We start from the raw sequence: 23325 nt of genomic DNA, 5'->3' as shown, positions 1-23325 counted from the left end.
TTTGATATAACAAATTTATTAATATCACTTGGATTAATTTTAATCCGCCGTGTTTTATGAATTCTTCAACTCGGTAGCAGACGACATAACGAGCTCAAGAGTCCAGCGAGGGTAAAAACAAGGAGTAATATATACCGTTGATCTAAATAATCCTTGCAAAAACAGTTTTCCTTCCCTCTCTTACCGTCACGAACATTAGTACAAATTTGTTTACTATTTTTTTAAATTTAGTTTGTTGTATATTTTTTACCATTTTGAATAGGATAAATTTTATTATCCACTATTTAACACATGGTCCAGTAAACTCCATATTTCCCAGGTCGAATTTTTCACTATTTTAAATCTAAAAGCTGCCTGGATATTTTCAACCTAAAACAGGATTGCCACACGTCAGAATTTAAATGGGCCTAAAAGGTCTGGGAATTATTAAATTTTATCTTGACACTTTTTGAAGGTGATTTTACTCTAGATCTATGACAAATTATGTGGTTTCCATTTATTTCCTTGAAAGTATGGTTAATATTTTCAATATTGCAATAATCTTTTTTCTGAAATATAAGTTCATTTAAATTTAACTTCTGTTAAAAGTAAAATATAAAAATAAAAATTTTGGCCTTAAAGTCAGGGAAAATCTCTTAAAATGGTTAGGGAAAACAGGGAATTTTAATCTCAAATTTTGTGGCTACCCTGTAAAAGCTGCCTGGATCCACCTATAAAGCTACCTGGATTTTTATTTCAGTTGTACAATTTTTCTCGCAATCGTAAAAGTAAAATATTTTCCAGTCAAACTATTCACTGCCAAGTGCGAGTGACATTCGATAAAATTATATTATATTTAGTTCTTCATTGTTCGTTTTTCCCTGGAGAAAAACCTGAGATTTTTCACCCCGTTCGCTGCTTCGGCGTCCGGTGAAAATCGTGCTGGAATTTCCATTTTGGCCATTTTGTTTAATGAGCCAAAAAACACGATCGCGCGCTGTTTTTGATTTTCCCAAAAATCACGCCGCTAATTTAGCTTTCCCATCTCAAACTCCGCGACGAGGCTCGCTTCACAAAACATCCAAACGGAAGAAATGTTTCGCGCAATTATTTCCACCTCGGAACAAAATTCCTTTATTTGGGCCATTTCTATATTTTGATGAAAACAGAGCCTCCGATTTCTTGTATTTTATGATTGATCACGATCTTATTTTACTTCTGATTGATCGATTGGGGTTTTTTTTTTTATAAAATTAAAAAAACATTTATTATACTTTCGACCTAATAGGAACTAAATACAGTAATTCACAAATGTATTACAGGGAAACAAGCATTAGAAGCTAATGCTTTTATTTATTACCAGGTGGCGACAATTCAAGCTTTTTGGCGGGTTTCTATTCTACGCAGGGTTGCCATATTACTTGGAAATGCCAGGGAATTTAACAAATTAGTCTTAAAATCAGGGAAATATCAGGAAATTTAAATTCGGTTACAAATAGCAGGGTTGCCACACGCCAGGGAAAGTCGGGGAATTTTAAAATGGGCTTAGAAAGTCTGGTAATTTTAGGAATTTCGTAAAAAGTCTGGTAATTTTAGGTATTTAGTAAAAAGTCTGGTAATTTTAGGAATTTCGTAAAAAGTCTGGTAATTTTAGGTATTTAGTAAAAAGTCTGGTAATTTTAGGTATTTCGTAAAAAGTCTGGTAATTTTAGGTATTTCGTAAAAAGTCTGGTTATTTTAGGTATTTCGTAAAAAGTCTGGTTATTTTAGGTATTTCGTAAAAAGTCTGGTTATTTTAGGTATTTCGTAAAAAGTCTGGTTATTTTAGGTATTTCGTAAAAAGTCTGGTTATTTTAGGAATTTCGTAAAAAGTCTGGTAATTTTAGGAATTTCGTAAAAAGTCTGGTAATTTTAGGAATTTCGTAAAAAGTCTGGTAATTTTAGGAATTTGTAAAACGTCGGGGAATTACATTTTATCATGACGCTTTTTGAAGGTAATTTCGATCTACGAAAAATTCTGTTATTTAGTTCATTGCAACTTTAAAAAAATTATAGAAACTTACAAAAACTTTTGTACTGATTTGAAATTTAACTCTGATAAAAGTCAAAAATAAAGTTATAAATGGTCTAATTTTGAATTTAAAAAATAAATGTCTTAAAATGTTCAGGAAATTTGAATTTTAAAATATTGTGTCAGCCCTGAATGGGAAGCCTTAACTAAAATGCGGGTTAGAAAACGCAAAATTTTAGCACAAAATAGATCATGTAAAAACTACGTAGCTTCGGTGTCACGCGTGGCGATGGAAACACTCGATGGTTAATCGTTCCAATTTGCAAAATTTGATTAATAGTGTGTCGTTCGAGAGCTCATTTAGCGCTCTATGAAATATCTCTATTTCCTGGGTTGCAGTTTTTTATATTTCTTGGATCGTTACTGTTTGAATTAGCGATTCGACCCACGTACGATCCCTTAGAATGTCGTTATCGTAGAGAGCGAGCGATTGTGTATTTGGTCGATGGCCTCTCAGCACCAGTTTGAATATAGTTCTCGTATTGAAATGGGGCAACTGGGTTGACCTCGCTCGTAGAAGTGTCGAAGAGGCGACCGCTATTAGTCTATTAATTTTCTCCCGTTCTCTTTAATTGAAGGTGGTAAAAACAGCGTCACTCGGAAAGGATAATTAATGAGCTCGAACGATATGTCATTTATCGCATTTTTGTCTTTAATGGCGCGAATGGAAATAACTCTTCATTCGTATCTGTACGGACTAGACACGCCATCTATGTACGGAAATGGGCGACGTATTTTTTTTTAAATCTTTGTTGTTAGCGTTATACCTTGATTGTATTTACTGGTACAAATTCACGTTACATGAATTGGGTCTAATGTTGTGCCTTGGGTATTAGACTAGCTGATTATTTGTCGCCTATGTGGTCGCTGACAAATAAATTGACTGTTTCGCGGGGACTTTAGCGTAAAATTTTTACTCGGGGGTAAGAAAAACCCCTTTGATCAACAACAAAGGTAGGGCACTGGTATAATTAGAGGAAACTAATACCAATCAAACGACGTATCAATTAAATTTTTATCGAGTGCCATTGATGAGTAATCGATTTTTCTAGCGCCGAAGTGTATTTACCACCACAAACAACGATAACGCCAAGAGTGAAAATAAAAGCCTCAACCCTTCTCAGTTTCGCGGTGTTCGTAATTAGGCTAAAAGTTGGTTAGCCCCATATTTCGGTGAAAATCAACGTAGTTTCGTCCGCTCCCTGAACGTACCACGTACGTCAATCTCATTTTCAAGGGGCAAATTTATTTTTTAATTTTCCACTAACACCATCGCCACCGAAGCTGCCGCGTAACCCGAGAAGATTTTGATTAATGGTAATTTTTTATTTACCTATTTTTTTTGGCGTGTGAAGTTTTACCGTGGGCAACGTTTTTAGTTATTTTTCTTTTTGAAGGAAGCATGGTCGCTTACCGTATGGTGGCTTCCACACTTTTTTTTTAATTCGATGAGGCCTTAACTTTATGCAAATTTAAAAAAAAAGTCAGGTTTGCTTTTTTGGCTTTCTAGTTTCTGCAAATATGACGTTAAATGTTTTGCCGCAATTTTTTATCGGTTTTTGGGTAGGTTTTTTTAATAAATAGTTTGTCTGACATGATGAACATTTTAAAGGGGGCTGCCACCGGTCAGTTAATTTTAAAAATTATGGTAAATAGTAATTATTAACCAGGGAATTTAAGGATTTAAAAAAACCGTAGGATTTGGGAGAAAACGCTGGGGGGGGGGGGGGGATTTGGGATAAAAAGTGTGGGAAATTTGGGGATTTGGGATAAAAATTGTGGGAAATTTGGGGATTTGGGATAAAAATTGTGGGAAATTTTTGGGGATTTGAGATAAAAAGTCGCGGAAAATTAGGGGATTTGAGGGAAAAAGTCGCGGAAAATTAGGGGATTTGAGGGAAAAAGTCGTGGAAAATTAGGGGATTTGAGATAAAAAGTCGTGGAAAATTAGGGGATTTGAGGGAAAAAGTCGTGGAAAATTAGGGGATTTGAGATAAAAAGTCGTGGAAAATTAGGGGATTTGAGATAAAAAGTCGTGGAAAATTAGGGGATTTGAGATAAAAAGTCGTGGAAAATTAGGGGATTTGAGGGAAAAAGTCGTGGAAAATTAGGGGATTTGAGATAAAAAGTCGTGGAAAATTAGGGGATTTGAGATAAAAAGTCGTGGAAAATTAGGGGATTTGAGATAAAAAGTCGTGGAAAATTAGGGGATTTGAGGGAAAAAGTCGTGGAAAATTAGGGGATTTGAGATAAAAAGTCGGGGAAAATTAGGGGATTTGAGATAAAAAGTCGGGGAAAATTAGGGGATTTGAGATAAAAAGTCGGGGAAAATTAGGGGATTTGAGATAAAAAGTCGGGGAAAATTAGGGGATTTGAGATAAAAAGTCGTGGAAAATTAGGGGATTTGAGATAAAAAGTCGTGGAAAATTAGGGGATTTGAGGGAAAAAGTCGTGGAAAATTAGGGGATTTGAGGGAAAAAGTCGTGGAAAATTAGGGGATTTGAGGGAAAAAGTCGGGGAAAATTAGGGGATTTGAGATAAAAAAGTCGGGGAAAATTAGGGGATTTGAGATAAAAAAGTCGGGGAAAATTAGGGGATTTGAGATAAAAAAGTCGGGGAAAATTAGGGGATTTGAGATAAAAAAGTCGGGGAAAATTAGGGGATTTGAGATAAAAAAGTCGGGGAAAATTAGGGGATTTGAGATAAAAAAGTCGGGGAAAATTAGGGGATTTGAGATAAAAAAGTCGGGGAAAATTAGGGGATTTGAGATAAAAAGTCGGGGAAAATTAGGGGATTTGAGATAAAAAGTCGTGGAAAATTAGGGGATTTGAGGGAAAAAGTCGTGGAAAATTAGGGGATTTGAGGGAAAAAGTCGTGGAAAATTAGGGGATTTGAGATAAAAAGTCGTGGAAAATTAGGGGATTTGAGATAAAAAGTCGGGGAAAATTAGGGGATTTGAGATAAAAAGTCGTGGAAAATTAGGGGATTTGAGGGAAAAAGTCGTGGAAAATTAGGGGATTTGAGGGAAAAAGTCGTGGAAAATTAGGGGATTTGAGGGAAAAAGTCGTGGAAAATTAGGGGATTTGAGATAAAAAGTCGGGGAAAATTAGGGGATTTGAGATAAAAAGTCGTGGAAAATTAGGGGATTTGAGATAAAAAGTCGTGGAAAATTAGGGGATTTGAGGGAAAAAGTCGTGGAAAATTAGGGGATTTGAGGGAAAAAGTCGTGGAAAATTAGGGGATTTGAGGGAAAAAGTCGTGGAAAATTAGGGGATTTGAGATAAAAAAGTCGGGGAAAATTAGGGGATTTGAGATAAAAAAGTCGGGGAAAATTAGGGGATTTGAGATAAAAAGTCGGGGAAAATTAGGGGATTTGAGATAAAAAGTCGGGGAAAATTAGGGGATTTGAGATAAAAAGTCGGGGAAAATTAGGGGATTTGAGATAAAAAGTCGTGGAAAATTAGGGGATTTGAGATAAAAAAGTCGGGGAAAATTAGGGGATTTGAGATAAAAAAGTCGGGGAAAATTAGGGGATTTGAGATAAAAAAGTCGGGGAAAATTAGGGGATTTGAGATAAAAAAGTCGGGGAAAATTAGGGGATTTGAGATAAAAAAGTCGGGGAAAATTAGGGGATTTGAGATAAAAAAGTCGGGGAAAATTAGGGGATTTGAGATAAAAAGTCGGGGAAAATTAGGGGATTTGAGATAAAAAGTCGTGGAAAATTAGGGGATTTGAGATAAAAAGTCGTGGAAAATTAGGGGATTTGAGGGAAAAAGTCGTGGAAAATTAGGGGATTTGAGATAAAAAGTCGTGGAAAATTAGGGGATTTGAGGGAAAAAGTCGTGGAAAATTAGGGGATTTGAGGGAAAAAGTCGTGGAAAATTAGGGGATTTGAGATAAAAAGTCGGGGAAAATTAGGGGATTTGAGATAAAAAGTCGTGGAAAATTAGGGGATTTGAGATAAAAAGTCGTGGAAAATTAGGGGATTTGAGGGAAAAAGTCGTGGAAAATTAGGGGATTTGAGGGAAAAAGTCGTGGAAAATTAGGGGATTTGAGATAAAAAGTCGGGGAAAATTAGGGGATTTGAGATAAAAAAGTCGGGGAAAATTAGGGGATTTGAGATAAAAAAGTCGGGGAAAATTAGGGGATTTGAGATAAAAAGTCGGGGAAAATTAGGGGATTTGAGATAAAAAGTCGGGGAAAATTAGGGGATTTGAGATAAAAAGTCGGGGAAAATTAGGGGATTTGAGATAAAGTCGGGGAAAATTAGGGGATTTGAGGGAAAAAGTCGGGGAAAATTAGGGGATTTGAGGGAAAAAGTCGTGGAAATTGTACAAGGTAATTTCACTTTAGTTCTGTGATAAATTGAATATTGTGTTCCTTAAAAATACTGGTTAATTGTAAACTTTTGTTGCAATAAAAATAAATTTTAATCCGAAAATATAATGTCAATCCTGTTTTTTAATGATTTTCCATTAGTTTTGGAAATGATTTCGAACTCTTTGTAATATCTCTCGCGGCTATCAAACTGCTCTTGCAATATTAAGCTTGATCTCGCATTCCTTTTTAACCTTCCAGAAACGTCCTGATGGTAACCAGGTGGCCTCCGTACCCGCTGTGTTTTTATAAAGCCCTATAAATAGCTACCTCCAGTTTTTGGCCACACGTTCTTTTCATTTCGTCAGGCGTAGAAAAAAAGACGATTCTGAAACTGCAGATTTGGGCCCTCGGTAACACGGTCCATTCACGACTTTATCAACTTCATGTTGTCGTCCCCTATTAATATCGCTTTGCTCGATCCACCATAGTGCCAAAGATATCTCGAATACACTAAATATGTACTAAATGTACCTTGAATTCCTGAAAAAGTCGGGGAATTTAAAAATGAGTCTATAATACTCTAAAATCAGTTAGTTTTAATAATATATAAGAATGTCAGTTTGCAAATTGATCCTAAAAATTGGCAATTTTTTTATAAAGAAAACCGGAAATAGATAACCTGGAAAATGGTTGCAAATAATAAATCTTTAAAATATAGTTTAAAAATGGTCAAAATTATTTTTTTAATTATTAATTGAATCGCCTATGTCAGGAATCCATACCTTGGAATGCTTATCGCGGCAGATTTTCGTCTCGATGTGGCTGACGGTTTTTTTGACGTCACTATGTGAAGTTAACCAACAACAACGTGAGAGGGGAGCGCGCGCAAAGGTAATTTTTTTCTCTCGTAGGCGTGGCCAAAGCCGTCAGAGTGATCTTACCATACGCGATACGCCAGGATAAGCATTCCAAGTAGAGGTATGGATTCCTGCCTAGGTATATATTAAAATATACAAAATAATATTTGTAGCAATGCTAATTCAAAGCAAACCCAAAATACAAGTAGTAATAATAACTTAAATTTTATTTCACATTTCCAGTGAACGCGAATAATCAATTTCCCAATAAAAATTAAATATAAATAGATTTTATGAATAAACCGGGTTGCCACGGTACCTGGAAAACCTGGAAAAGTTAGGGAATTTGAATATGGGTATACAAATCAGGGAAATGTCAAGGAATTTAATTTCGTTACAAATACGAAACTTTTACTAAAATATAGGTTAAAAAATTCAAAATCTTTGCACAAAATAAGTCAGGGAAAACCTAGAGGTCGGCGTTTGATTAACTTTTATCCATGGATAAAATAAGTTCGGCGATATTTAAATATTTATTTAAATAACCAATATTTGAATAATAATTGTAAAATGTTTAAATAATCGAAAGTGGATAAGCCTATTATTTAAACAAAACAAACCATTAATTAAATAAATACCATTTTAATTCAAATAAATTCTTGGTTGCGTAAAAAAACATAATTAAGTTAAAATTATATTCTTTTTACCAACTTTTGTTAAATAAATCGGAAATTTTGTGGATAATGAATAAACAATTCCGAGCACTAGGAAAACCTGGAAAAATCAGGGAATTTGATTGTGAAAAAACTGTGGCAACCGTGATAAATCCTTGGACTAACCAAACCAGTTGTCTTATATCGGAATCTGCAACGACACTTCTATAACATCTTCCTAAATATTTGTAAATATGAAGCTCATTCTCGCCCGCTCAATGGGCCTGTGAGATTCTGACAACATTAAATCAGTCAATCCACACTTCCTCCTAAAAAAACCTTTCACTTTTGATTAGTAATCGGTGGTTGAAGACTTGTTAAGTGTAGCAATTACATCGCCTATGACTCGTTCCTCTTCGTGAAATGTAAGCTAAGAAGAGAGTCGCGGAGTAAGACACCGCAGGCCGGAAGGGGAGAGGCTCGTTCGAGGTGAGGGGCCCTACGTTTTGTGGCGGATTGGGACGCCTCTGACGAATATACCAAATGTCGCTTCGTCTTCAAAACATTTCAATCTCGGCGGTCCGTGATGGTACACGCTCGTTCAATGCGTATCACTTCGCTCTTCTGTAGTGTATTCAGGAAGAAGATAAATATAGGCTTTGGTTTACATTCGGATGCCTTTACCGGTTTTTGGGGGGCTGGGTTGTTTCTGGGGCTGTCTTGGGCCCCTCGCAACTTCTTTTTCCACTTCTCCCCTCCACTATTCATACATTGAAACAGGCCCGTACACAGACGCCAAAACTCAGGGGCACTAAAATTCTTTTTGGGGGTGCTGCCTTGAGTCAATTTTATCTCCCCACCTATGAAATTAGTAAATATATCAACATTTGGTTTGTGTTATTTTTTAAACTATAAATTTCGATTTCTTTAAAAACATAATATTTTATTAAAAATATTTAAATACATTTTATATACAAAAATGCATGTAACAGTTATATCAGTTTTTTATTATAAATATTTTAGATCATATCTTTCGGTAATTGAGCAATCGATTTCTTTTGGGTCGGTCGGATTGGGGATGCTCAAGTACTCATTTGGGGGCGCTGAGCATCCCCTGGCACCCCCCATGTACGGGCCTGCATTGAAACCCCCAAAATACTAAAAACATGGTGTAGAAACGAAATTTTACAGAGACTAAACATGGTTTAGGGAACTAAATTTACAAAGGCTAAACATAATTTAGTTAAATGTTTAACCAAAATTAAAAATACTCGACAGGGCTGCCACAAGTCAGGGGAAAATCATGGAATTTAAAAATGGATCTAAAAAGTCAGGGAAATGTCCAGGGAATTTTAAGAATCTGTATTAAGTCGATGATTTCAATTTTATCTTGACACTTTTTGAAGGTAATTTTACTCTAGATCTATGACAAATTCTATGATTATCATTTATTTCCTTGAAAGTTTGGCTAATTTTTTCAACATTGCAATAACCTTTTTACTGAAATATAAGTTCATTAAAATTTATTAACTCTTTTGGCCTGAAAAAGTCGGGGAAAATCTCTTAAAATGGTCAGTGAATTTTAAACTGAAGATTTTGTGGCAACCCCTGCTCCACCTTATTAGGCAACTAAATTTTCAAATAAAATTCTTGCATGATATAGAAAAGTAAATTTTCAAATAAAATATTCCATTTACAAAGGCTAAACATTGTTTAGTTTACTGTTTAACCAAAATTCCAAAGACTCCACCTGATTTAGGAAAGTAAAGTTTCCAATAAAATATTCCACATCATTTTGGAAACTAAATTCTCTAAAAAAAAAACCTTGCGTGATTTCGAGGGGTCCGACATTAACAAAATCCCGTACAATTTGTCTAAAATTGCAAAATCTTTTAACTCTCTCTATGGTAAATTAACATTGAAATCCCAAAATCACTTCAAAAAGTAATGATAAAATCGCCAAAATCTCTACGAAATTCCGAAATCCCGTACAAAATAATGGCAAGTGTCCGACCCATCGCGTGATTTAGTAAATTTTTCGTAGTCCTATTTGCAAGATAGAACAGGGTTGCCACACGTCAGGGAAATCAGGGAAAAGTCAGGGAATTTAAAAATGGGCCTAAAATGTCAGGGAATTTTAAGAATTGGTAAAAATTCAGGGAAAAGTCAGGGAATTCAATTTTATCTTGGCACTTGTTGAAGGTAATTCAACTCTAGATCTATGACAAATTCTATGATTATCATTTATTTCCTTGAATGTTTTGCAAATTTTTTCAACATTGAAATAACCTTTTTACTAAAATATAAGTTCATCTTAATTTATTAACTTCTGATAAAAGTAAAATATAAAAGAAAAATTTTGGCCTTAATAAGTCAGGGAAAATCTGTTAAAATGGTCAGGGAAAACAGGGAATAGTCAGGGAATTTGAATCTGAAAATTTGGTGGCAACCCTGTAGAAAATATTCTTAATATAAATCAACCAATAAAAACTATAAAGTGTTCGATGAATGAGTCCCAATTATTCGTTTTCCACGCAACAAGACGAGAAAGAATTGTGAATCAGGTTCACGAAGAAATATAAAAATATATCTTTGAACGGGTAGTGAGAAGGAGGCTTGTTGGAAACGCAGCTGTCCCAGTTTTTGACAACGCAGTTCGCATTGAGAAAAGAAATGATGAAAATATCCGCGTGTCAAATTCGGTGACACAAAGGGAAGCCCTATTTTCCCATACAAGGTGGTCTGCCCCCTTTATGCCCCGACTCTAACGAAATCCGAAGGGTACCAAACCGCTGCCTCCCTGCTTTTAGATTTCCACAACGCGATACGAAAACGACCAGATATAATACGAATATTTCACCTTTCAATCGTATTCAGCAAAGCCTCAATGCCAACTTCAAAATGCTGGCCTGACACTATACCAAGTTAGTTTGACGAAACGTCAGCGAAACGTTGTTGGTTGCCTTCAGAATTTCTCGCTTTGAAACGCCGAATGCTTAACCTCTCCATTCAAAATCGCGAAACCTAGTCCCGAAAGAAAGGGTTTTTAAGGTGGATGGTAATGGAAAGGTTAAGCATACCCTTGGAATACGTGTAGCGTAAACTTTTACAGTAGATTTATTCTGTACAATCTTGCACGGTTTTAATCTTATTCGCGACCGAAACGAGTCTAGGTGTAACGGCGCTAGCTTCTTCGTGGTAGCGCCCGGGGTTGGACATAAGGATATATTTAGTAGTTAAGTCCTATCTCAATTTATTTTAGTAGTCACTGACTAGGGGGGTATAAAAACCAGTCAGAATTAAAATAGGAGTTTATTATCACTTAAGTTACATGATAGAAATAAAATGGAATTGGTGAAAGAATTTATGCTACGCCATATTTATGGATATTTAAGTTAATTTTTTACTAGTCAAATTGACTAGTGAGCCCCCAGATTTCGATTGATTTTATTTGTTAGAGCATTTATTTTATTAGTCAAATGCCGTGACTAGTGCCTTATGTCCAACCCAGGTAGCGCCTACGATCTAGCGTCTGCTACAGTCACATTAAAAAGTCATAAGAACGTTTTTTTCTTAAATAAACTTATCGAAATAAAAGCAAACGATGCAAAAATTATATTAAAATGCAAGTATCATTATTTATAAAGTCAAATTTACGAATAACGTTGACAGGGTTGCCACACGTCAGGGAAAAGTCGGGGAATTTATAAATGGGCCTAAAAAGTTAAAAGAATTTAAAGAATTTGTTAAACGTCAGATAATTAATTTTTTTCTTGACCCTTTTTGAAAGTAATTTTAATGATTATCATTTATTTAATTGAAAGTTTGGCTAAGTCAGGGAAAATCTCTTTGAATGGTCATGGAAAACAGGGAATTTGAAAATATGGTGGCAACCTTGGTGAGGAAACTAATAGCTTCGGCTTTAGCCGTTACCTATCTAAGTTTCAATGGCGAACCAAAGGGGGCGTAGCGATAGTTTTCGGTCGTGGATAGGGTTTCCGATAGTGGAGATTATTAAAAACTTAGTTAATATTAAAAACTAAAAACATGGCAGGTCATTCAATTTTGGTTACAAATACAAAACGTTTCGAAAAATATCGGTTAAAAATTTACAAATTTTGGCTTATAATAAGTCGGGGAATAAATTATGATTAATATTATCTGGAAAGTCAAGAGAATTTGAATACGAAATATCTGTGGCAACCCTGTTATTTTAACACTAGTAATACTAATTTCACGGATAAAAGCACTTTTCTCTAGTGCCAAAATTAGTTTTGATAATTAAACATTAAAAATGTATTTAATTAAAACGTATTTAAACTAATGAACTTTAAAATTTAAGCAGAAATCAAAAATTTAGTGAAATATTAAATAAAGTTTATAAAAATAATTCGATTATTTAAAGCTTATATTTTCTACGTTCTAGTTTGAAGTACCGGCGTGAACTCCGCCCCCTTTTAAAGCGCCATCTACCCTCCGTACTTTAAACTAGACCTTCACCGAATATAATTCGAAGGATCTATCCAGAGCTCTATTTGGAAATATCGTTTTGGACAAATAAGCGATTGATATTGGATGATATTTTGTCCGCAAAAGAGCTTGTAAAGCTCGGAGGCTTCACGGTCGAGCAGTTCAACGATTGGTCAAAACCCCGAAACGAAATGCACTCGACGGTTTAATATAATAGCGGATGGTCGACTCCACGCTTTAAACACGTTCCATTTGCTCCGGTTTTCGGTACGGAAAAGATGTATACATAGTAACGAATTATTGTTTAAATCGGTCTGTTCCACTCCCCCCCTCCCTCGGGGGGATTAAAGACCCTCGTCATAATTTGGGGAGATTGTCCTTTTACTGATCGTCTTTGGTCACGTACGCTGCCCCCTGGGGGGGTTTTCCTGGGTTTCTTAGGGGGGCACTCGAGATGAATGGTATTTGGGTTTAATTTAAGGGGATATTTTCCAAGTTTGAATTTGCAATGAGGTTTTCATCGAAACGCTTTGGCAGTGAATTGGGCTCTGTTGAAGCCCACTCCTTCGAAAGATTACCTACCGAGTGGAATCGTTACAATTTTGATGAGTAGTTTTCAAGATGGTTTAATAGTTATTTGGGAGTTTCTAAAGAGCTATTTGACCTATTTATCCTTCTGGCGTTTGTTTAGCGGTCTGTCTATTATATAAATTTAATAACAGGGTTTCCACACGTCAGGGAATATTAAAATTTCGACCTGAAATTTCTACATTCAGTATTTACTAAAAAAAAATAAATTTACTGAGACTTATACAGCAGCGTTGCCACAGTAGGATATTTGATATTAAGGAAAAAAGTCAGGGAATTTGAAAAGGGTCTAAGATTCAGGTGTAAGTCGGGGAATTTGAAAAGGGTCTAAGATTCAGGGGTAAGTCAAAGAATTTGAAAATTGGTCTAAGATTCAGGGGTAAGTCGGGGAATTTGAAAAGGGTCTAAGATTCAGGGGTAAGTCAAAGAATTTGAAAATTGGTCTAAAAATCAGTGATAATCAGGAAATTTATTTTTTGTTGCAAATAGTTTCTAAATATCGCGAAATTTTGTCATAAAATAAGTCGGGGAATATGGCTAGCACAGGGCTCGTACACGACCTTGAAAACTTGAGAGTCAGGGAATTTGAAAATGTTTCCGAAAGGTCAGAAAACTCAGGGAATTTGAAAATGGGTCTAAAAATCAGTGATAATCAGGAAATTTATTATTGGTTGCATATTGTTACGATATATGATATGTAAATAAATGTTAAAAAAAAATGTTTTAAATAAATGGTACTCCCGACCTTCGCCCGGTTTAGTTTCCGTACTCAGGGAGGCGTAGCCTCAATATTCGAATATAAAAGCGATGCCCAGATCGCTTTAGGGGAGAAGGTTTTCCCGTGTCAACTCGGACTCGAATAAACGAACTAGAGACAGGGCCCAATGTCTTGCCTAGTTACTAAAACGGGGTTAACGAGTGTGGACTAAACCGGGTTTAAGTCGTTGTTAGTACCTTAACCTAAAAAGAGGTGTCGTTAACTTAACAATATAGTTCCTAAAAATCGCTAAATTTTGTCATAAAATAAGTCAGGGAATATGGCTAGGGAAAATCTGATATAATAAGGGAATTTGAATCTGAAAAAACTGTGTCAACCCCGTTTAATACTGACCACGTTTTAATTTAAAAAAAACGACTTTCGACGTTAGCTGTAAAAAATACTAGACAAGCGATAGTCTTAATTTGAAGTCATACATTCCTTGTCTCTTTAGGCGACTGGGCGTATCACGTACGATCGTCCCATGTGTTATTGTTCAGAATAAACCGCGGGGCGTCTTTTCTAGCTTCATAAATAGAAATATACGCCATACTCTTAAAGCTCGGCCCCGCAGTTTTATCTGCATTGGAAATAAGACATTTCCCGTCAATGCGGCTCGCTTTCCATAAATAAAATAAAGAGTAGAAAGCCGTTCTGGAAACACCCGATTCCTCCGTCTTCTGAATTTTAAATTTCTACGCGCCTACAATTTTAGAAAACGTACCCCGCGTTTCAATTTTCACTTCATTTGACACTCGGTGGCGAAGGTACGGCGCGAGTAAAGTCTACGTACCAATCTCCGATTAGATAGTACGCGGTACGGTCGCCTCCTATGAATATCGTAATATGCCTAAACATTCGCTCTTACGACTCTGGATATTTTTCTCCTTCGTAAAAGCGCCATCTAGAGGAGGGGGGTGGTGTCCATATTCCCGGGTAAATAACACATACTCTCCGCTATTAGCTTATCCGCCTCAGATTACCCTATCTGCCCCGCAAATGGATACGCCGGGTTTACCCTAAAAAAGACGCTCGTTACTTTGACGCGGTTACCTCATTCCGAAGACGCGGTACAGACCCCAAATACGGCCCATTAAGCTTTTTCAAGGCCCGCGAATCGAAATTTAACTTAATTTAGTGAAATGGGGCGTTCGACCCCTACCGGTGCCGCCCCGCAGACCCCTGGTGCTCGCCGTTGTTTTTCCTGTAAGCCGTGGAATCGAAATTTAACTTAATTTAGTGAAATCGCCCGTTGAACTCGAGCCACGGTCACACTAGACCTTACAAAAAACTATTTTTAAGTCGGTTCGAATCAGTATTTAAAAAACCAGTTGTAACAGGTGGTTTAAACCGGTTAAAACTACTAATAAAAAATGCTCAAATTGCTTATATCTAGCCATCGTTACTTCAAAAATGCTCAAATGGAACGATTTCAAAATGAAGTTTTTGCGGGTGACAGTACCTTTACATTGTGAGGTATAAGCAGGCTCATTTACCCGCTTTTATACCCTAACATGGCGGCGTATTTTCATACGCAAAATGAATTTTAAGATCCCCAATTGCTTATATCTAGCCCCCCTTACTTCGTGAGACGACGTAGCAGACGACAAAAAGTGAAGGTTAAGTTTTAGTTTAGTTTTGGAATAAACAATATTATATTCTGCATTTTTAATTTGAAATAAATAGCATTTAAAATTTTCAATATTTCTTATTCATTTCTCATTATTTTGTTAATAAAAAAATAGGTTTTAACCATGAATTACAGGGCCCCCAGAGGTCCTATAATTCCTATAAAATCCTATATTTTCAAAAATGTCTTATAACATCCTATATTTTTAGAAAAAGTCCTATAACATCCTATATTTTTAGCAAAAGTCCTATAACATCCTATAATTTTGATATTTTGGCCATTTCAAATCCAGCCACTCAGTTAAATTGTTAGATTTAGCTATAGGATAAATTCCTATACCAAGTCATTTCAGTCTATACTGTTGTTATGGTTAGCTACTAGTATATTTTTGGGATGAAATGGTTAAAAAGTTTCTATTTTTTAAGTGAAAATCAAAGATTTATTTCTCTGAATATAGATTTTGTTTTTAAGTGCATAAAGTTAGTAAATGAAATAGCATATATAGGCCTATAATTTTGTAAAAATAGTCCTATAAAATCCTATAGTTTTGTAAATAGTCCTATAAAATCCTATAATTTTGTAAAAATAGTCCTATAAAATCCTATAATTTTGTAAAAATAGTCCTGTAAAATCCTGTAATTTTGTAAAAATAGTCCTATAAAATCCTATAGTTTTGTAAATAGTCCTATAAAATCCTATAATTTTGTAAAAATAGTCCTATAAAATCCTATAATTTTGTAAAAATAGTCCTATAAAATCCTATAATTTTGTATAAATAGTCCTATAAAATCCTATAGTTTTGTAAATAGTCCTATAAAATCCTATAATTTTGTATAAATAGTCCTATAAAATCCTATATTTTTAGAAATATAATCCTATTTTTCCTATAAAAAATTGATGATTTGAGTAGGGGCCCTGGAATTATTTTCGCTGGTTTAAACAAGTCTGGCTGGTTTTTGCCAACCCTGGTTCGAATACTAGTTTTGACTGGTTTCCCCAGTGGAGCGAGTGAACGTGGCTTCAGTAACGGTCCCTCCATTCGTAAAGCACCGCGAATGGCTTACAGCGCGTATATATTTCCGAATAAAGGTGAATATAGGAGTGGAAAAGTCTGTATATTTTCCTTTTAGCCATGCAATACACTCACTGCATTAGCGGCGCGCGAACCGAACCGAAGCCAGCAAGGAAGGGTATCGATTTATGGAGTCTGACGCGCACACACACTATAATGCGAATAGAGGCCGACTCTGGGATTTTGAGAAAACCCCCGTTCCAATCGGACTTGACAGCGAAGCCACCAATTCGGCGAAGAGCCGACCAGGGGGCGTACAGGGTGATGGCGATTGCGCGCTAATCTTGTGCCATTCATGTACGCTCTTCACATACTGTATAGGAGACATCCCGAAGTGCAACCCACAGATTTTGTTCAAACTCGGGGGATTGGTAGACCTTCATGTATCATGAAAAATCCGAAAGGGAATTTATTCAATGGGCAACCGTTTTGCCATGGCAACGAAAAATGTTTTTGACAACAAAAAAATTTAATTTTCCCATTGAAAATATAACATGGGATTCTGACTGATTCCTAGGGCCCCCTGTGGAAAATTTCGAAATTTCGAAAATGTTAAAAAAAGAAATTAAAATTGACAATAAAAACATCAAAATTGATCAATTTGAGGTCAAAATCCCATGTTATTTTCAATTGGAAAATTTAATATTTGGTATTATATTTTGGTAAGTTGAAGAAAAAACAACGTTATTATGACTTTTTAATTTGTCCGTAGCAGACGCTAGATCGTAGGCGCTACCTCGGAGAAGCTAGACTGTTTTGCTCTCGAATAGATGTCGCCACAATGCCCCGTTTCTTCAAAATTTAAAATATATTTTTTCGAAAAGAGTTACTATAGATGTTACTACAACGTCGTCCCTTCAAAATTTAAAATTTAATGGTTTCGAAAAGAGACTATAGATGTCGCCACAATGCCCCGTTTCTTCAAAATTTAAAATATATTTTTTCGAAAAGAGTTACTATAGATGTTACTACAACGTCGTCCCTTCAAAATTTAAAATTTAATGGTTTCGAAAAGAGACTATAGATGTCACCACAATGTCCCATCTCTTCAAAATGTAATTTGTTTTTTTTTAAAAAAAAGATATATTATAGATTTCACCACAATAACCCCTCTCTTCAAAATTTAAAATTTAATTATTTCGAAAAGACATTATAGATGTCAACACAATGTACCGTCTCTTCAATATTTAAAATTTAATTTTCTCTATAGAAGACACAATAGATGTCGCCACAGTGAGTGCTGTAATGGCTTATCTAAATTGTATTTAATAAATATTAACGATTAATTTTAAAGCAAAAACAGGCCCTAACACCCTGTATCCTTGATACTGACTTCATGAGCGCGAGGGCGGGATTGAGAAGGAAGGAATGAATGCGTACGGAAATAGTTTCCGGGATATATTCCAGCGCCCCCTCTCGGCTAACAAAAAAGGTAATAAAAGAAATGCCCGCAATAAAAGCCAGCCCATGATACAACCTCCCCTTCCCCGCAACCATTATTATAACTGCGCCAAGAACTCCAGTCTCGTCCCTCTATTAGACAAGACATCCAACTGAACTAGGCTCGGCGCAAACTGAAGTTATGACTCCGGGATATGATGCTAATGTACTACTACTTACCGAAACTACTCGTATCGTCGTAAACTATACTAAGTCGTCGACTATACCCCCTCGTAAGGTTCTAGTACGTACTGGCTGGTGAGGTTCGCGTACTTCGTCAAAATTACGACTTGATATACCTGCTAAGAATGATTCGGAGCTAGTTTGCCGTTTCGCTTTGCTAATGGTAGCGTTAATGTTGTAACGGCCATAACATGCCGTCGGATTTGTTAGCAGTTTAGCGCCCGATTACCACGCGGGTTTACTTTCCCGCGCTACTTCTAACCCCTTGCTTCTCGTCTTCCCTTCGTGGCCCGACTTACTCTTCACTCGTTACTTGAACTTCGTAACGCCGTTTCTTATAGATTAAATGACTGTTTTATGGAAATGTTTTAATGTACTTCTCGGGAATCTTGTTTACCCTTGTATCTGCCCTTTATTCTATACACTTATTTTTAATGTATAATATTTAATATTGCTCTTAAAGGCCTAGGATTTCTTCTGCCACTTTTATTAAGTTTTCTTCCCGCCGCGCAAATATCCTGGTGGTAGGCCAACCGCGGAACACGTTGGCCTACCACCAGGATATTTGCGCGGCGGGAAGAAAACTTAAAGGAGAACTGAACTGGCAGAAGAAATCCTAGGCCTTTAAGACTTAAAAAGATCAATAATTTGGAGGAAAACTCTGGTTGGGAAAATAACGCGGTACTTGGAAGAATAACGATCGAAACAATTTAAACAATGATGTAGTGCCATCTTACCTTTGATATAAGGGTTTAGTCCCCAATTGTAAACGCGTAGGTAAAACGTGTGTTGTAAAAATTTGTTTTCACTCTTACTCTATCCAACTATACTTTGGCTAGATTGGGTTTCAGATTTCAGGTCTTCATTTTTCATAGTATTCCTATTTTTTATAAGACTTGCAACTGCGCAGGGTTAAGCACAAACATCTTTTGATATATATGGTAAACAAAATAGTAACTACGAAGTTAGAATATAACAGGGTTGCCACAGTACCTGGAAAAGTCAGGGAACTTGAATATGGGTATAAAAGTCAGGGAATTTTACAAATTAGTCTAAAAATCAGGGAAAAGTCAGGGAATTTTAAAAATTGGCTAAAAATCAGGGAATTTTAAAAATTAGGCTAAAAATCAGGGAAATGTCAGGGAATTTTAAAAATTAGGCTAAAAATCAGGGAATTTCAAAAATTTTCTGACAATGAGGGAAATGTCAGGGAATTTTTAAAATTTGTCTAAAAAGCAAAGAAATGTCAGGGAATTTTAAATATTAGGCTAAAAATCAGAAAAGTCAGATTTATTTCGCTTGCCAATAGGAAACCTTTACTAAAATATAGGTTACAAAAAATACAAATCTTGGCACAAAATATGTCAAGGAAAATCTCCAGAGATGGTCAGGGAAAACCTGGAAAAGTCAGGGAATGTGATTGTGAAAGAAATGTGGCAACCCTGTATAATTTCGAACAAAATTATAACCAGATTCATGCCGAACAGTTGTCGACCGCTAGCTCGATCAATTATCAAACCAAAAACCCTTCCAAAAACCATGGATTTTCACTTCATAAGCATTTGAAATCTTAATTTTCCAAACAATACTATAAGAAATTGCAATTGTCTTAAACTTTAAAAAATCGACTTAATGATTTGCGAAAACAAATTTGGTACATGTTTCATAAAATGTCATGGAATAGTTAAGGGCTAAATTCTATAAATCTACTGAAAGATTCCTATTTTTCCTATTAGATTTTTGGAGCTTCGAGAAAATGCGCCAATTGTCTTAAACGTCTACGGGTTTCAAAATCGATAATATAACGATTTATTTGATGATTGTGATAAATTTCAATTGTCTTAAACATTTTGGGGTTTAAAAATCGATATAGACAAATAACATTTGGTACATGTTTCATAAAATGTCATGGAATGGTTAAGGGCTAATCATCAAGTTTATTTTTAAATTAAATTAACAGTACAATTGATCTATTAAAGTATTACTAAAATAAAATATAGTATAAAAGAGATCGAAAATTCCAGTCATGACATATAATCTAAAATTTGTTTTATTTTTAATCAAATATTGTAGGATATTCTGCCTGTCGAAATTTCTATGAATAATGATATTTATATTAATATAATTTTATAGCTGGTGAAATAAGTGGGTTTTCCGAATATATATTCTATCGTATAAAAGATTAGAATCGTTTCTAATATATTTTATCGTCCACTCGGACGTTTCATAGATAGGCGAAACAAACGACCGATAAAACGAGGATATATCCTCGAAATTACAAGTTTCGTGGACCTCCATTTTCCCCAATTTCCCACGAAATAAAATGGTTATTCTTGATTCCATATTTCAATAAGTACCCCTCCACTCCGAAATGAACGATGTTACTTTTCGGAGTTCGGTCGACCCTTTTCTGGTCGTTCGTAGCTCCGCCTCCTTTCAGGGCGCTCTCTGATAGCGAAGTTTCGAGTTCTATTTTTTCATTTTTAATCTCTTCGTTTTTGGCGGAAAGGGACTATTTTAATGAATTTTATCGATATTTTGGATATTTCGACTCTTATCTTTTTTATTTTGAAGATTTAAGTAAGCAAAGCACGTCGTTTTGTACGGTTTCGTCTTAAAATTATAAAACGTTTTATATAATTAAATTTGAGAAATTTTATTTAATTTTTATTAAAACATAATTTACTTTTAGTAACACATTCTACGCCTAAACATTTTGATTCGTTTTTAGTAACACGTTCTTCGTCAAAAGGTTTTGATTCGTTTTTAGTACCACATTCTTCGTCAAAACATTTCGATTCGTTTTTAGTAACACATTCTTCGTCAAAACATTTTAATTCGTTTTTAGTAACACATTCTTCGTCAAAACATTTAATTCGTTTTTAGTAACGCATTCTTCGTCAAAACATTTTAATTCGTTTTTAGTAACGCATTCTTCGTCAAAACATTTTAATTCGTTTTTAGTAACACATTCTTCGGCAAATCATTTTGATTCGTTCTTATTAACACATTCTTCGTCAAAACTTTTCGATTCGTTTTTAGTAACACATTCTTCGTCAAAACATTTTAATTCGTTTTTAGTACCACATTCTTCGTCAAAACATTTTAATTCGTTTCTAGTAACACATTCTTCGGCAAATCATTTTGATTCGTTCTTATTAACACATTCTTCGTCAAAACATTTTAATTCGTTTTTAGTAACGCATTCTACGTCAAAACATTTTAATTCGTTTTTAGTAACACATTCTTCGGCAAATCATTTTGATTCGTTCTTATTAACACATTCTTCGTCAAAACCTTTCGATTCGTTTTTAGTAACACATTCTTCGTCAAAACATTTTAATTCGTTTTTAGTACCACATTCTTCGTCAAAACATTTTAATTCGTTTCTATTAACACATTCTTCGTCAAAACGTTTTGATTCGTTTTTAGTAACACATTCTTCGTCAAAACATTTTAATTCGTTTTTAGTAACACATTCTTCGTCAAAACCTTTCGATTCGTTTTTAGTAACACATTCTTCGTCAAAACATTTTAATTCGTTTTTAGTACCACATTCTTCGTCAAAACATTTTAATTCGTTTCTATTAACACATTCTTCGTCAAAACGTTTTGATTCGTTTTTAGTAACACATTCTTCGTCAAAACATTTTAATTCGTTTTTAGTAACACATTCTTCGTCAAAACGTTTTGATTCGTTTTTAGTAACACATTCTTCGTCAAAACGTTTTGATTCGTTTTTAGTAACACATTCTTCGTCCAAACATTTTAATTCGTTTTTAGTAACACATTCTTCGTCAAAACATTTTGATTCGTTTTTAGTAACACATTCTTCGTCAAAACGTTTTGATTCGTTCTTTGTAACACATTCTTCGTCAAAACATTTTAATTCGTTTTTAGTAACACATTCTTCGTCAAAACGTTTTAATTCGTTTTTAGTAACACATTCTTCGTCAAAACGTTTTGATTCGTTTTTAGTAACACATTCTTCGTCAAAACGTTTTGATTCGTTTTTAGTAACACATTCTTCGTCCAAACATTTTAATTCGTTTTTAGTAACACATTCTTCGTCAAAACATTTTGATTCGTTTTTAGTAACACATTCTTCGTCAAAACGTTTTGATTCGTTCTTTGTAACACATTCTTCGTCAAAACATTTTAATTCGTTTTTAGTAACACATTCTTCGTCAAAACGTTTTAATTCGTTTTTAGTAACACATTCTTCGTCAAAACGTTTTAATTCGTTTTTAGTAACACATTCTTCGTCAAAACGTTTTAATTCGTTTTTAGTAACACATTCTTCGTCAAAACGTTTTAATTAGTTTTTAGTAACACATTCTTCGTCAAAACGTTTTGTTTCGTTCATTGTAACACATTCTTCGTCAAAACGTTTTAATTCGTTTTTAGTAACACATTCTTCGTCAAAACGTTTTGATTCGTTCTTTGTAACACATTCTTCGTCAAAACGTTTTGATTCGTTCATTGTAACACATTCTTCGTCAAAACGTTTTGATTCATTTGGATTCGTTTTAGCAACACATGTTAAACAATTGTTTCATTAGCTCTGAGCCTCTGAACGATATACCCTTTAAACTAATTTCAACCATTATTTTCCCTCTAAATTTGTTTAAAATAAGGGTGAAAAAATACGGAAATATAAAATAAAAGTAGCACCGTGAGGATGTCAGTGAAATAAATGGCGACCTTCGTCCACCTTCGCCTCGTTAGCCTCAAAAAAGTCGTTCTGACCCAAATTCAAAAACTTTCGCGGCCCATAAATAAAATGGAAAATAAACCTTTACGGGAATTGATGGGGGAAAAAAATTCAAAGACGTGAAAAATGCTTCGATTGTTTTCCAAAATTGTCGTTATTTCTCCGTTCCTCCTACGCCAACTTCTCTAATTGTCCGACTTGTCTGTTGTTATTTGGTTTGTTGGATCCAGGCTGGTGGTCATGATCACGTTCCGTCCAACCCACGTCGTGTCCGTTTCCTTTTGTATTGTTTACTTCTATTGTTTTTGAGGGAAAAATTATTTATTTTCCGAGAAATCGCGATTATTTTTCGTGTTTTTGTTGGTAGTTTATTCCGTCATGGTTTTTAGTTTTTACTCTTTGGACCCCGCCGTGAGAAACTAATTTTTGAACCCTGAGAGATCATTTAGATTCTAGTTTTTTTTTGGGAAAAAAATGACACGGTTTTTTAGCATCGCGAATTTTTCGTTACGATTTTCGTGTACCTACATTCGCCAGATTCGCTGCTAATATGGGGACCAAGTAATTACGTACTCATTAATGCTATTTTTT

The 23325-nt window shown here is 35.0% G+C and overlaps 1 protein-coding gene across 5 annotated transcripts in view; it reads left to right on the top strand.

The window, feature by feature from the left end:
• The window catches only part of LOC149966323 (plexin-A2-like), a 186947-nt gene that overhangs the window by 117903 nt on the left and 45719 nt on the right, over positions 1-23325 (top strand). The window lies entirely within an intron of this gene.

The sequence above is a fragment of the Leiobunum rupestre genome, chromosome 1, assembly GCF_980474605.1.
Source record: "Leiobunum rupestre chromosome 1, qqLeiRupe1.1.hap1, whole genome shotgun sequence".
NCBI lineage: Eukaryota > Metazoa > Arthropoda > Arachnida > Opiliones > Sclerosomatidae > Leiobunum > Leiobunum rupestre.
This window is presented reverse-complemented; position numbering and strand designations above follow the sequence as displayed.